This window comes from Schistocerca serialis, chromosome 10 (assembly GCF_023864345.2).
Source record: "Schistocerca serialis cubense isolate TAMUIC-IGC-003099 chromosome 10, iqSchSeri2.2, whole genome shotgun sequence".
Lineage (NCBI taxonomy): Eukaryota > Metazoa > Arthropoda > Insecta > Orthoptera > Acrididae > Schistocerca > Schistocerca serialis.
This window is the reverse complement of record NC_064647.1, coordinates 183,727,758-183,744,595: the sequence shown is the minus strand read 5'-3', so window position 1 is coordinate 183,744,595 and position 16,838 is coordinate 183,727,758. Positions and strand designations below refer to the sequence as shown.

The 16,838-nt window shown below is 40.1% G+C and overlaps 1 protein-coding gene across 8 annotated transcripts in view; it reads left to right on the top strand.

The window, feature by feature from the left end:
- The window catches only part of LOC126424795 (speckle-type POZ protein-like), a 54,837-nt gene extending 50,239 nt beyond the window's left edge, over positions 1–4,598 (top strand). For 5 of the 8 annotated variants that reach the window (XR_007576209.1, XR_007576208.1, XR_007576210.1 and 2 more), the window contains one exon: positions 4,095–4,598. The gene's annotated coding sequence lies outside the window, so the exon portion shown is untranslated. Of the gene's footprint in view, positions 1–4,091 lie in introns of all 8 variants that reach the window. The other 3 variants (XR_007576211.1, XR_007576213.1, XM_050087584.1) reach the window with 1 other exon arrangement.
- The last annotated feature ends 12,240 nt before the right edge of the window (positions 4,599–16,838 follow it).

The window sequence follows — 16,838 nt, the reverse complement described above, 5'->3', positions numbered from 1 at the left end:
AAAGTTGTATAGCTGTGTACTGGGTGGAGCCAATTACCACATGTCCACAGCATGTACACTCACGTTCAGAAAAAACTGAACACCTTGAAAGACTAGAGATATGACACTCATATTCACAGGACAAGTACATTTGTACGTTCTGCAGAAAAGGATAGCATTTGAATCGTGTCAGCCCACGTGTTCAAGGTCAACATCTATGAGGTGGAATCCAGAATTTTTGAGACCGGTGCTGCCATCTGGGGCCGGAGTGGCCGTGCAGTTCTAGGCGCTGCAGTCTGGAACCGAGCGACCGCTACGGTCGCAGGTTCGAATCCTGCCTCGGGCATGGATGTGTGTGATGTCCTTGGGTTAGTTAGGTTTAATTAGTTCTAAGTTCTAGGTGACTGATGACCTCAGCAGTTAAGTCGCATTGTGCTCAGAGCCATTTGAGCTGCCATCTGGAAAATAGGAGTAGTAGATCTATGCATCGCTCGGTGGCGGGAGCTGCATATCTGATCAGTCAGTGTGGGGAGTGGCATTCAGCTGGGAGGACATGTTGCCTGTCCACAGTGATTTCTGTAATACTCTGTGTTTGGTGTGTGGCGATTTTACGATGGATCTGTGAACAGAACAGCGTGTGTGTATCACATTCTGTGCGAATCTTGGGAAAAGTGCTGCAGAGACCCTTGTAATGATTCAACAAGTGTTTGGGGGACAGAGCATGAGCAGTACGTGTGTAAGTGGCATGCTCAGTTCAGGGCCAGCTGTACAGATGTCAAAGATGATGCTCACTGGAAAGCCCGTTAGCTGCACAATGCCAGACATTGTTGTCAAACTTCAACAATTGGTTTGTGCGTATCGATGTCGAACCATTCGAGACTGTGCGGATGAAGTTGGTATTGATTATGGAACATGTCAACGAATGTTGAATGATGAATTGGGCATACATCGTGTTGCTGTAAAATTTGTGCCAAGGATCTTGACTGCCGATCAGAAGGCACAGCGTGTTAGTGTGCACAGACCTTTGTCAGACCACATCTGATGATCCAACCTTCTTGTCACGGGTTATCACCGATGATGAGAGCTGTATTTACAGTTATGACCCAGAGACAAAGCAACAATTGTCCCAGTGGAAGAGCCCGGGCTCTCCAACACCCAAAAAAACAAAACAGATGAAGAGCAAAGTGAAGAGAATGATCATCGTTTTCTTTGATGCCAAGGGAATTGTGCACCCAACTAAACAGTGAATTCTGCGTACTACTGTGATGTTTTGCAACAGCTCCGTGAAAAATTGCAGCGTCGTCGGCCCGAACTTTGACGTGAGGGGAACTGGCTGCTGCATCCCAATGCACCCTGTCACACGTCCTTGCTCACTAGGACGTTTTTGGCAAAAAACAACATGGCGGTTGTGCCCCACCCACTGTACTCATCAGATTTGGCACCTTGCAATGTCGCACTATTCACAAAACTGAAAGGCCGTCGATTCGACACTCTAGAGGGGGTTCAAGATGCATCGCTGGTAGTGATGAACACCCTCAAGGAACAGGACTTCCAGAAAACGTCTGACCAGTGGCAGAAGTACTGGGACTGGTGTGTATTTGTGGATGGGAACTACTTCGAGGGTCATGGTGACCATTAGCCCAAAGGTAAGGTTTTTGACAGATGGCAGCACCCGTCCCGAAAATTTTGGATAGCACCTCGTATATCGCGGTGCACCACCACCTACCTGTAAAATGTGCGTGCAGCTCTCATTGTCGCTATAACCGAAGGTAATAGATCTGTATGGCTTGAGCAGACGAGCAGGCTGCTTTGCAGACATATGTGCAAACCATACCCCCAAATTAGTGAGTTTGAAAGAGAATGTTGTATTGGCATGAGAAAATATGATGCATTGACCTGAGAAATTTCTGCTCATGTGTGAAGAAGTGTTTCAGCAGTGCAACAGGTTGTGCAGAATGGTTCATGGAAGGCCGTAGAACATGATGAGATGGGTCACGTCGTAACACCCAGACCACCTCCTGAGAAGATTGACACTGCATCCAAATGGCATTGCAGAACAGATCTGTCTCCTCCTCGGCTCTGGCGCAACAGTGGAACAGAGTAACACATTGCACACTACTAAGGGAGACAGTCTGTCCCCATTTATTGTGGCATCGGTTACGTGCACATCGTCCACTTCTCTCCCTGCCTTTGACAAATGTGCAGAAACATGGTAGATGGCAATGGTGTATAGAACATTACTGGGGACAGGAATGGCATCAGGTGGAGTTTTTGGATGAGTCAAGATTCTGCTGGTTTGAAATGATGGATGCATTTTGCTTTGCCACAGACAGGGAGAGGGGCATCACAGTGATCTAACTCGAGGACTTATGAAATGGGGTGCTATTGGGTACAACCAAAATCAAAGTTGGTGCGTGCCCAGGGCACTGAGACCAGTGTGACCTACGTGAATGACATCCTGTGACCTGTAGCCGTGCCCTTTCTGCACGACACCCAGACGTCATTTTTCAGCAAGACAATGCACAATCACATGTTGTTGCACAAATACATGATTTCTTGGTGTCATAGGATGTCAGCCGTTCGCCCTGGCTTACCAGATCACCAGACTAGTCACCAATTGAAAATGTGTGGGATATGGTGAAATGACGGGTGCTGCTGTGTGATCCAGTGCCAACTATCACAAGTGAATTTCAGAACCAGGTGAATGCAGCATGGATGGCTATAGCACAGGACACCATTCGTGCCTTATGCAAGTCGCTGCCATCATGCACTGAAACAAGTTATCATGGCCCATGATAAACCTTGTGCCTATTAGGCAACAGGACACTTGCTGATCATTTCTGCAGAACATACTAATATACACGTCCTATGAATATGAACATCCTATCTCTAGTCGTTCGGGTGTTCCGTTTCTTCTGAACATGAGTGTATATTTTCCAAGGTGGGCATGAATATGTTGGATGGAATGAGACTGATCATTTTCAGATAAGAACAGTAATCTGATGTTGCTTGACTTACAGTGAAGTATCTGAAGTTCTGTAACAACTAGGTAACATACTACTATTACAGAGGGAGCCAATTTAAGCCTCAGTCTGTTGAGACATCAGGAGACCGCAGTTTAGGGTGATGCAGTTGATACTCCTCATGATGTGATGTGAAAAGTATACCAGAGAGTGATATTGGAGACAATGGAAGCGACATTGTTGAATACATTTTGCCAGCATGTTACAGTTGGGACAGGCTCTTCAATGGCATTGACAGCTGACATCTCCAGCTGTGGAGCTTTCCTTTCATAATTAGCTCACTTAACAAATGCAAATAAATACTCTTTTAATAGGCTGAAAGTAGCTCCCCTACATAAACATAAGCTCGTCAAAGTTATTTTGTCTACTCAGATTAGAGAACTGAACAGGAAATGCTGAGGAGGTAGAGTCTGCCTGCAAAATGAAAAGCAAGTAGCACTTGTCTTCCACTTGTTACACTCTCTCCAAACAAGTGTTTGCCAGTTACTGCTGTTCTCCACTGTGTGTGTCTCATGTCCAATGATACTTGCGCCCAATTTGAATTCCATTCCACACACAAACAGTTGAGTGTAGACCACAGAAGTGTCCTGCAAGCAACATTTTGGGAAGAAACATTAGTTTACAGGTAACGTCACATCTCCCATTTGCTTTATATACAAATGAGTCTACAGATGAGCAAGTGAGATCATTCTAAATAGTATGTTCACATATTTTTAAGCCCAAGGATTTACGGTGCTTAAATGACTCCATTTGTGTTTCATTAATTCAGTAGTCAAAGTTTGCCCCACTTTGGAATTTGCATAACACCATTCCTTTCTGCGTAGAGCTAGTTTCAGTTTTTGCATCGCCAGGCTGATTTTTGTCCACACCTGATTCAATATTATAGCTATTGGATTGTGCTAAATTGTAGGTATTAGCAGCATCTGCAAAAAGGCCAGACTGCTGCTAATACTATCAATTTAGCATATAATACATGACAGGCACAGAAATGATTTATCACACTTCTGTGAGACACACTCAAAACTGATTCAATGTAAAACAGAATCTCGAAACACGTATGAGAAGCTGATACTAAGTTTTTGCCTCTAGCAGAAGATGAAGCTATAACATCAGCAGATGGAAGACAGAAGAAGCAGAATTCAAAGGTGATTTAGAGAGATCCCCATGAAATTCATTTCCAGGAGTTCCAGGAATAATTGGCTATGCAATAAACGGGAACTCAGAACATGTTATTGAACACTGAACTCAGCTAACTTTAGTTTAGCACTAATGACAAATGAGGAACATTCATCATATGCTTTATCAAGATAAATCAACTTTGATGTATCTTTCTTTTAATAATATAATAATTCACTTCAGTCATCTTCTGCACAACCAACACATTTCTTAATTACTGTTTCAAATTACACCTTCATCTCTATTTTACTCAGAAATGTCATTCCATTGTAAAATGAAGAAAGTTAAGGATGAAGTTCCCTTTTGATATTCCGTGGTCAACAATTACTGTTTTGTGACCCATTTTTTATTTTTTAATGGAAAACATTTGTATTGTCCAATGAATTTATAACTGTAAAAATGTAACTAAAACCAAATAAATGTAAAACGATGAAATTTCTACTTTTATTCTGTACTTGAGATTGAAACCTGAACAAAAGCTGTATTTAATTGTTGTAATTGGATTTGTAGTACCTCTGTTTATCTGATCAGTTTACTGCAGGCCCTACAGCACTGTTGCCATATCAGCATCTGAGATCTAAGTTAATTTTTTATCTCATCCTACATGGAAAATGAGCTTAGCTGACCATCAGAAACATTGCTTCAAAGTACACACTCATCATTTTGCAAAAATAACTAGAAAAGTTTTGGGTAAAATAATTTTGGGTATTGGGCCACATTATTGAAATAACTAAACTGCCGATGTTTCAAACAACTTGCTGTGGTCCTTACCCTGAAGATGATTGCAGCAAGTCCATTGAAACATTGGCAATTTAGTTGCTTTGTTAGTTTTCAGTGGTGCAGCCCAATATCTAAAATTATTTTACCCAAAATGACACTGGCTGTGGAAACCCATGTAATTATGGTAGATATTAAACTGTCAAATTATGTCTCTGTGCAAGAATCAGCAAAAACAAACCCATAGCAGCTCAGATTTATCATACTCACATTTTGCGATAAAGTGAGAAACTGTTCATGTCAACGACGCACTGCCTTCTACAGTAGTAACATTTGAAATGAAAGGAGAATACACAAACATACATTAATGGCAGTGAGAAAACAACAATACAAGAAATAAGGATTTTGTCCATGATTATATACCTCTTGTTCATTAGGTCACAGCTTGGTTAAAATTCTTCTCAATAGACAAACAACAATTTATGAATTATCACGGGAAGTGCGCAATGCATTCAGCATTTAAATGATATTTTCATTAGTTTCGATGTACATTTTTGGCCTGAATTCTTACTAAGAGTCAGTAATGAAGAGTAAATAAACAGAATTGAGAGATAATAACAAAGCAAAACTCTGAAATTTGTCTAGAACATAATATTTTCCATATAAGCATAATAAACTTCTGAATTAAAATGGGAGAATTTGTAGTACCAATGAAGAAAGATGAAGGGACAAGGGTGCTACAGTATATGATTTGTTACACTTATCAAAACCTCACTTGGAAGACATAAAAAGGAAAGATCTTCCTCAATGGAGAAGCTAATGTCATATTGTACAACCAGTAAGCGGAGTTGAGAAATGATATATATATAAAAATTATGGTTACCTTCCAGGCCCTTTAGATTAGTGCATACCTGGAGAAACAGCTCTTTGAAAGCTTTCACAAGCTAGTGGGAATAACAAGTTAGCAGTACCACCAATACACATATCTATTGGAAAATATCTTCATAAAGTAAATTGGAGAAAGAAAACTTCATAGCCTGCTTACTTAAAATTAAAATCTATAACAAAATTCATTTAGCCGTGACACTCAAATATTAACAATAAAATGTGCTGCTGGCTTAGGGTTGAATCATAAAAGAGAGAAAGAATAACAAAATCATAACTAATTACTTTGGAAGAATACTTAGGCAACATACAGGAACAGTTCAAAGAAGGAATTTACATTTTTCATCCAGACTATCAAGTTGTTAACTCTGAAACATAATCCCATAGTACTGATTACTGTTTCTTCTGGAACAGTTGAGTGTAAAATCAGAGAGAATGGCACGAAATTCTCTGCTGGAAATTGTATCTGATTACAAGCACAGCACTCGTGAACTGAAACTAGATTACCAACAATACTGTAAAATACACACCACATACACGTAAAATGAAACAGTCCAAGAAAAAAGGAAAAATATACACTATTGGCCATTAAAATTGCTACACCACGAAGAAGACATGCTACAGACACAAAATTTAACCGACAGGAAGAAGATGCTGTGATATGCAAATGATTAGCTTTCCAGAGCATTCACACAAGGTTGGCACCAGTGGCGGCACCTACAACGTGCTGACATGAGGAAAGTTTCCAACCGATTTCTCATACACAAACAGCAGTTGAACAGCATTGCCTGCTGCAACGTTGTGATGCCTCATGTAAGGAGGAGAAATGCTTACCATCACGTTACTGACTTTGATAAAGGTCAGATTGTAGCGTATCGCGATTGCGGTTTATCGTATCGCGACATTGCTGCTGGCATTGGTCAAGATCCAATGACTGTTAGCAGAATATGGAATCAGTGGGTTCAGGAGGGTAATACGGAATGCCGTGCTGGGTCCCAATGGCCTCGTATCACTAGCAGTCGAGATGACAGGCAACTTATCTGCATGGCTGTAACGGATCGTGCAGCCACGCTTTGATCCCTGAGTCAACAGATGGGGACACTTGCAAGACAACAACCACCTGCATGAACAGTTTGACGATGTTTGCAGCAGCATGGACTATCAGCTCGGAGACCATGGCTGCGCTTACTCTTGACGCTGCATCACAGAGAGGAGCGCCTGCGATGGTGTACTCAACGACAAAGCTGGGTGCACGAATGGCAAAACGTCATTTTTTCAGATGAATCCAGGTTCTGTTTACAGCATCATGATGGTCGCATCCGTGATTGGCGACATCGCGGTGAACACACATTGGAAGTGTGTATTCTTCATCGCCATACTGGCGTATCACCCAGTGTGATGGTATGGGGTGACATTGGTTACATGTCTCGGTCACCTCTTGTTTGCATTGACGGCACTTTGAACAGTGGACGTTACATTTCAGATGTGTTACGACCCATGGCTCTACCCTTCATTCGATCCCTGCGAAAAACCTACATTTCAGCAGGATAATGCACGACCGCATGTTGCAGGTCCTGTACGGGTATTTCTAGCGAAAATGTTCAACTGCTGCCCTGGCCAGCACATTCTCCAGATTTCTCACCAACTGAAAACGTCTGGTTAATGGTGGCCGAGCAACTGGCTCGTCACTATATGCCAGTCGCTACTCTTGATGAACTGTGGTATCATGTTGAAGCTGCATGGGCAGCTGTACCTTTACACCTCATCCAAGCTCTGTTTGACTCAATGCCTAGGCGTATCAAGGCCGTTATTACGGCCAGAGGTGGTTGTTCTGAGTAACGATTTCTCAGGAGCTATGCACCCAAATTGCATGAAAATGTAATCACGTCAGTTCTAGTATAATATATTTGTCCAATGAATACCCATTTATCATCTGCATTTCTTCTGGGTGTAGCAGTTTTAATGGCCAGCAGTGTATCTATTAAACAATATAAAGAATAAAACTGAGATTCTATACAAGAGGTGGTTGGGGATAACAGACATTTCATCTACAAAGACACATCCATATGCAAGCGCATTAGATTCACTGCTGCAGATGTAGTGTACACCTACTGCAGACAATAGTTTCAGATACACAGCTGCTGAAGATGTGGTATTGGACAAATTGTTAAGCCGCATAAAAGCATTCTTTCTTTTCATTGTGGTGCTTTCTTGAATGTTATTTACATTTTGTTCTCTTTTAGGAGGTCTATATTTGAGCACAATTTATAATCAGTGACTTGAGGTAGATTTTATAACAGACGTCTATTAAACAGATATCTGTTATTACAAATCCATCTCCTTCCTTCTGTTTTCAAATTATGTTTTAAGGTACTGTACCTTCAACAGAATAAGGATAAGGATGCTCCTTCACTAGCAGAACTTTTTAAATATCTACCAATGTTAATACAGTTATGAAATGAATAATACAATAATAATTGATTGTCAAAGTAACTCTGAAATAATGTATTAGTACACTTGAATACCACTGTGGTATGCTTGGCTACTAGCCGACACCAATATAAATATGAGGGAATGCTTGATGGGTTACAAATTGCTACTGTAGGCGATAGAGACTCAAAATAGTACCACCAAGCCTGTCAAAGTAATTCAGTACTAGTCCGATCCACAAACGATTGCAGTTCGCTCAGCTTAAGACACGGACGAGGACTGCATTGTCACCAGTTCCGAGAGACGGTTGCGATAAGTGCATACACCTGTTCTGCGCTTCACTTACCGCCACCATCAGCTGCGACAACTTATAAGAGATGGAATAAAAATTCACTAAAAATCTTGGTACGATCACAAATAATGCTCGGATTGGCTACGAACTAAGTGCAGTGCACTAATAACACTGCTGAATGTTCACTGGTTGCCGGAGAATGTGTGATGTAAATGCGCAGAACAACCCCAATGTCGACTGCCATCGTTCGACTCCAATTATCGACAAATTCTCTTCACTACATCAACATATAGCTAAACCTCACTTCTGCTCTTGCCTGTAACAAGTGGCTTAGCTCCACACATGCATGCGCACAGTCACTCACATAAAACATGTGAAACATAACATCAGAATATTATTTATGCAAATTAAATTACTTACCTTTTTTGACTGAATGGTTGTGCATCAATGTAACTATAGTGAACCTTTTCGTGTAAATTTAAGAATGTTTAAAATGTTATGAATTATTGAATCAGTACATAAAGGTGAAGATTGGAAAGAAACAGTAACACAGTGTCTGTTGTAATATTACAGCTGCAGTGTATGGATTAGCTTGTGTTAATTTGTTTTTCACAAAATGATACAAATCTGCGGATCCTTACAAATGATCTTAAATTGAAAAATTACTAACTGCAGATAAAGCAGAAAATTATACCCATTTAACACTTTGCTGTCAAGTAACTCTGATTTTTCTGCTCAAGTTAAGTAGTGGACAGAAAATGGTGATCGTGAGAAAATTCTTTATTTGAATGCAAATAGAATATACCTGGGTTTATTGTTATTGTTTGAAATAACTTTCATTCATCTCAATTACTTTTTACTTTTGTCTGACTCTAGTTTATGTCCATAAGCTAATGGTTGTTTGTGTTATAAACATCCACTGATTTGTGAGAAATGATATTCACCTCCAAAGTAGTACCAATGTGATTCCTCTGTGCCTCACTTGAGGTGTAACTGCAGTTCCAGCAACTGTGTGAAACATTCAGGATGTAATATGGAGATAGGATTACTGAACAAACTGACAGCGCACACACACACACACACACACACACACACACACACACACACAGTGGATATATTTATTATCATTTCATTGTCAGATTTAATGGATGCTTTGGTCCTCACAGTAAATCCCTTTTAACAATATTTGATTCGTTCACTGACTATGTCCTCAGACATGAAAATCAGTAAACAGTCAGTTCCTATAGCTGAGTCTGCACCACTGATGTAGTTCATAATCTCAATCTGTGTATTAGCCTAAATCACTTTATCTCCTTTGTACATATTATTTGCTGATATATCAAATATTCATGTTCTTGTGATGAGACTCTGCAACCCTCTTCTGTGTGACATCTTGTAAACCTAGACCCCTTTTGTCTTCTGTGCCAATTTTTTTTTATTAAATCTTTAGTCTCAGTCCTTGAGATCTTCTCTCTTGATCTCCTCTTCTTCATTGATACTTTCAAAATCAGTGTCTCTTCTTAAAATTTAGTAATGCTTTGCATCAATACCATTATGATAATCTGCTTGCAACTTCTTTGCTCCGCTTGGATTGTCAACACAGCTTACAGTGCTTCAGTACTAAATTCCCTTCTCCCTGCTACACATTCCCACTATTACCACAAAGGAAACTGCCTCTTTTTCACAAAGTTATCATTCTTTTCCATTAATAAGACGACACATCCCTTACATATGTGTTTACGCATCAATGTCCCAGCTTCAGCTGTTGTCACATAAATACTTTGATTCTCCTTTCCTCATTTCTACCTCCATCAACTACTGTCAAGAAAGCAACTTCTTTTTATAGAACACAACTTATTTTTTCACAAATAAACTGACATGTCTCTGCTGAAATGTTCTTGTAGCTCACCTTCTTATATGTCTGAAGCCGAGTCAGAACACTCACATGCTTTAATATGACTTTGATGTAACTCGGTCAGCATTAATTATCTTCCTTATGCGGAGGTCCTACAGAGAAGTATCACAACTTGGAGCAGATACAATTCAAATTAAATACAACATCCACCTTGAAGGCTTGAGAAGAGATACTGGCATTTCATTTTAGAGCTGCCAGGCTGCGACATCAAAATGTAAAAGGCCTGCTGGTTTCTCAAACTGCACACCTCTCTATTCAACTCTGCACAAATGTGAAACAAAACAACCACACGCAGTATGTGTTTCATGACTTATTCCCTATCCAATACTACTTTACTATTTTGCCATAAATAGGGAGTGAGAAATGTTATTTGCCTAAATGGCATGTAACACTACACTGCCATCCATCCTTGCACTTCAGCAGCCCATGAACTGTTCATCCTCATTTTTGTTCCTTCTGTCTCCACAAAATTTTCAAATATTACACTTCTTCTATTGGACCAAAACACTTTTGCTAATATGTAATACATTATACACAAATAACAGGTGATATATCAACACCACCATGCTGGATACGACATCTGTTACTTTTCTTTGAATTTTTGTTGATGCTTATGTAAATATATACAAAAAATATAATCGGTAAGATACAGATTACATTGAGTCCGAGTTACATATAAAGTCTATTACAAAAATACACCGTGTTTATTAGCTTGGGAGAAAATCTCCATTATAGAGTAGCATTTGTAAAGGATTTTGCATACAGGAAATTACATAGTTTATGAAAACAATTATATATTGATTTTCTTCATGATCTTAGGGAAACCTAAGGTTGTGTGTGCCATAAAATATTTCTGTACAGAGTGAGGCAAAAGTCTAGATACACCACTGTAAAAGTCGAACGGTGTGAGGAATCATAATGGCCTGTGGTATATGGTGCCTGTAGATGGGGTCACAACTTGTAGGAGCTATGGTGATAGCGGCGGCCATCTTGAAATCCGCCATCTTGGATTTGGGTTATGATTTTCAAATGTGAAGTGGGTTATGTGGCACATCATTTTGAACTGCCTCTCTTTCTCAAGAGTGCACGTGTGAAGTCTATTTTAAGATATCTATATTTGTGTAAGACTTATAATTTGTTAAAGTTTAGGACACTTGTGTGGCTCAGTAGAGGCACACGCCGCCTCAATACAACAGCAAAGGTGGACTACATTGTTGATTTTTATGTCGTACACAATTGATTTCAAATGTCCCCACAGATAAAAGTCAAGAGGTTTAAGATAAGGGGACTATTGTGGCTACTCAATAGGATCCCTCCTACCTATCCAGTGACTATCTGATTTCAGTAGCAAAATAGGAAAGTGGACCATCTTCATGGAACGAAGTTGGGAAATCACTCTCCGGATTCAACAGCATTGGAAGCACACAGTTACAGAGCATGTTAAGCTACCTCTCTCCACTCAAGGTTCCATCAATAAATACCAGACCCACGATTCTTGTGCCCCAAATTCCACACCAAACCATCACTTTTTTCAGGGGCTCATCCACAAGGGGTTTGCATGTGACCAGTAACGATGATTCTATTTTGTTTTCTTCTCTTTGCCCATAATAATTACCTTTATCTCTGAACAACACCTGGTATATGAAGTTTGGATTCCTGTTAAACTGATCCAGAGCCCATTCTGTAAACTGCACCTACCGTTCAGGGTCATCCTCCGAGAGATAAAATTGCAATTGTAACATTTATAGGTATGAAACACATGCAGGATTGAATGCTGACTGACACTGGATACTGGTGATAGCTGGTGTGTACTGGAATGTTGACTTTTCACAAACAATGTCACAATTGCTGTTGCAGTCTTCCCCTCAGTTGCTGTTCTTGGATATCCACTGCATGGTGTGTTCACCACGTAACTTGTTGCACGAATTTGTCCAATAACTTGGTTAATGTCATATGTGAAATGTCATTGCCTCAGGATGCCAGGCATTGAAGTCAGCAGCAACCACTCTGGTACTTTGTCCATTACTCATTAACACAATTTCAGTGTTATAAGTGCCATTGTGGATCACTTGCAACAATAAACAGAATTGATCATCTCCTTGCAGTTTCAAACTTTAACAGGGCATAACTCCTACACAAATAAAGAGATCTTAAAACAGATTTCAGATTTGTGTTCCTGAGAAAGAGGCAGTTCAAAATGATGCACCACATGCCCCCTTCCCACTTGAAACATGTAACCCAAATGCAAGATGGCAGATTTAAGGTGGCCGCTGCTGTAGCCGTAGCTGCTGTAAGTTGCACTGCAACCTACAGACACCCCACACCGTATGCCATTATGATTCCTCGCATTATTCAACCTTTATAGGGGTGTATCCAGACTTTTTCCTCACCCTGTGGTATTAATAGCACACCTCTTTCCTTAACGGAGTGGACCTTTGCAAACAAAAATGCAATGATCCACTCTGATAAGCTGCCCTCAGAGCCAATTTGAGGCCCAAGCAACACTAGTGGCTGCTTGAGGCATCAACTGTAACTTGTATACAGTGTTTATAATAATTAGCAAAAACTGACATGGCTGAAAGTATACGAGAACAGAATAAAAATGTTCCAGTAAATGTGGATCTGAAAAGGAGCTTTCTGCAAGATAATTGTGAATGTGTCAAATATTGTCCTAGTTGGTGTAAATGTGTTACAAATGTAATCTTTTTGATTAAGTCCCTTGTAGCTGGACTCAAAATTTAAATAAGGCATACCTTAACAAAAAAATAAAATACTGTGTCAGCATGTCACTTGTTACAATTTACTGTACACTTGTACCTGTTGGAGGAGCTGTTTACTGTACAGTTTGCTATTCCAGTTCTTCAACTGCATCAGTGGGAGTGCTGTATACTTCACTTTTGAGATGACTTCAGGCGGAAATGTCCAGAGGATTTAGAACAAGTGATCTTGGTGACTGTGCACTACCTATCTATCTTGAACCATATTTGCACTCCTGATGTCTAATATCAATAGCAAAATGTGCCTGCCCCACATTGTACATGTGCCACATATCACCATGTTGCTAAGGTAAGGAAGCCCATGGATGAAATTTGATTTTATAGAAATGTCTTCATTTCAAATACATTTGTATCAAGACAATAATCACTACTGAAGCCAGGGTGGCACATAACCAAACATTGGTCAATGGCCTTGTCGTGGGCGATACACTTGTCATCAGTTCCCATCAAATCACCGAAGTTAAGCATCATTGGTTGTGGCTTGTACTTGAATGGATGACCATTTGAGCATGCCAGATGCTGTTGGCAATTGTCCCTTTTGCCTTTACATCAGGAGGGTTGGTGGTATGAAGCCCCAGTCACAAGTCTTTGCGGCAGTGTCCTGGATTCAGTTCCAAACTTCTCTGCAGTGTGTTGCGAAGTAAGGTCACATGACACTGTTGGTGGTGGTCTGTCTGTCAGATGGGGAAGTTAGGCTTGGAGGCCCCCCTGGTGCTTGGTGCTAAGTGCTTACATCGGGTTTCACCCTCTCCCTTTGTCATCCGACACTTGCATGACACCATAATACACACACTCCCGTTGGAGTCCGTTCCAACAAACAGTTAGTATTAAACAAAATATGATGCTCACAGTTTACGAAGGAAAGGTGCCTACAGGTGCGAAGGATAGAAAACACCTTTCCCATTAGGTGACAACCTGCCATTCAGAGTCTCCCAGACAATCATGCCGTACGACTTCACTACACATTCATAAATATCTTGCAAAGGGGCACTTCACAAACCCTTCTGTATTGGAACTTTCTTGTTTCCATTATCATTAACATATCAATTTTTGACATCAATTGTGATCCACCAGGTAAATGTAATAACAATTTTTTACGGTTTTCATAGATAAATAAATAACAAATGTTGTGTGGCTCACAGCTTCGTGGAAATATTTTCATCTGTGGTGGTCTTGACACTTTAAATTGGTTCTGTCACCAGTAATCAAATGCAAGTCCACCATGTGAATGCTAACATTTAGCTATGGAGGGGACACAAGTAAAATTCTTCTTTACTGTAGTGCAGTGTCCGTTTTGTGCTATATAGATCAAAAGCAGTTTTCATTGAGACATGCATGCATCTCCAAATGCACGTTGCTGCAGTCGAAATAGTACAATCACACACACTGTACTACAGTGCAAGATTTCACTCCACAGCAGTGCCATGTGATGATTGAAAAACAGTGTCTTGACCTGTGCTGGAACCACGATAGTACAGTATGAGCACTAGGGAAAGGAGACACCAGCACGAATGAAAGTTTGGGCTGCTTCTGGAAGCATGCTCGGATAGCCAAAGTGGCTATGGTGACTGCTCCTGACAAATGGGAAATCTGGGTTTGAGTCCCAGTCTGGCATGGATTTTCATTTGTTTTCAAGTACTCTCCATCTGACACAGATCCATAATTGCAATTTGCAAATCATTTCTTACTTAAAATATTTATGATTAGAGTTTGATAACCTGAGGGCATTTCGACCAACCAAGTGCAACACCCCTCCATAGCAAAATATCAAGCACTTCACGAATGCTCAGTCATGAGGAATGAACTGTTTACAGACACAGAATCACGCACTCTGGCCAGCTGTGGCACATCCCTCCTCTCCATCCATCGGCATAATCGCCATTCGCCAGTGATATTCAAACAATGTGGTAGCAACTCTTGACAATTTTGCCAATTTGTGTTTCTTAAAGCCGGAAAATATTCTTCTCAGTGACCAGCTAAAAATCTGGCAGATTTCTCACATTTCTGCAAGTTTAATAAATTAAACACAGTCAAATAATTTAAGTACTGGTAATTTAATTTGTTCGTTCACGCTGCTATTAAAAGATGTATAGTCGTGCTCAAAAGTATCCGAACGACTTAAATTGCATTTCGCCTGATTCGCATGCAGCCCCCATAACGCAGCTGTCTAGCAGGTCGTCTAATCGCTCCTCGGTACAGTCGTTTGACTACCGAAAATGGTTCCAACAAGTCACCACTAGAAAACACTGCTCTGTATCGCAATAACTCAAGATGTAAAGTAATACCACGATACTAAAAATATCAGGGAACACCTTACCACAGATAATTGTAAGCTCACATTTATTACAATAAATGACATACCTGAAATGTTACCACTCTCATTATTACGTAGATAGGTAATGCACGTAGTAAGTTCGTCATATTCATGATTTCCTCTTCAAAGTAACATACCGTACTTATTATTTAACACAAAATGACATTAAAAATTTAAGTTATTCACGAACAGTTAGTTGAGAATATGTATGACATTCAAATGACACGATGAACCGTCGTGTTCTGCTTATGGACTCAAACCGAGGTCATGCAGACTAAGCAAAGATGTCGTGACTGACGGAAACTATCAGTCATTCCTGACTAGGCATACGGAGAGTGATATACCTAGATTTTAGACAGTATCAGTTAGCAAATATCAACTTTAAATTACATAACGTAAACATTTTTAACGGACGGGATCTATTGTGCCTGTTCACGAACTACGATAGATGTTAAATATTGCTTCTTCACAAGTAACTATCTTGAAATACCGTGAGGTAAAGCTTTGTGTTGGACAGGGATTCGAACCCAGAACCTAATCGGATTGATATCGAAGGACAAATCAACTGTGATATATCGGATTTTCTCGGCAGTAGCTAGATGTTTTAACTGAAAAGGCGAGACGAAACATTAATTTTTTTCCTTCCCAGGACTCAAAACCGGCACCTATTGCTGCTATATTCTAGAGAAAACGAACGGCAAATAGGGGTTTGTTGCACCAGCAGCGACATGTGAGCATATTTGAATTAGAAATAATATGAAGAAGAGTTCAGTGCTGACTGGGAATCGAACCCCTAACATATCGTTGTTGACTACACACAAAGAGACGTCAGCTACCGAATTTTTCTCCACCAGCAGCTCGGAATAACATCCTTGAACTTACAGTGATCTCACAAATAGTTCTGTGTCTCACTGGGATTCAAAAACGTCAGATATCGTTAGTGTCGACAAAGAATGAAAATACATTAAAAAAACAAAATTATTATTCACCAGCAGATAGGTGTTCTCATGCTAGAGCTTGATAATACATAATGGAAACTTTAGTGCTGGGCCAGGATATGAACCCATTCACGTGAAATATGTGGAGATGTTGAGGAATCTGCAGTTCTGAACAAACAACAAATTTTAGTCGAGCTGCAATGTCACGAAGGGATCAAATTCTGCGTTAAGGGCGGTCTGAGTTGTATTCTCAGTTCAGAACCAATTTTATCGACATACAGAAGCTCAAATAAAAGATGGCACAATTTGCTGTGACCTTACATAGCGTTTGTTTCGTCACTAGAAATAAATAACTTTGTATACGAGAAGTTACTGGTGATAGAGTTTCTACA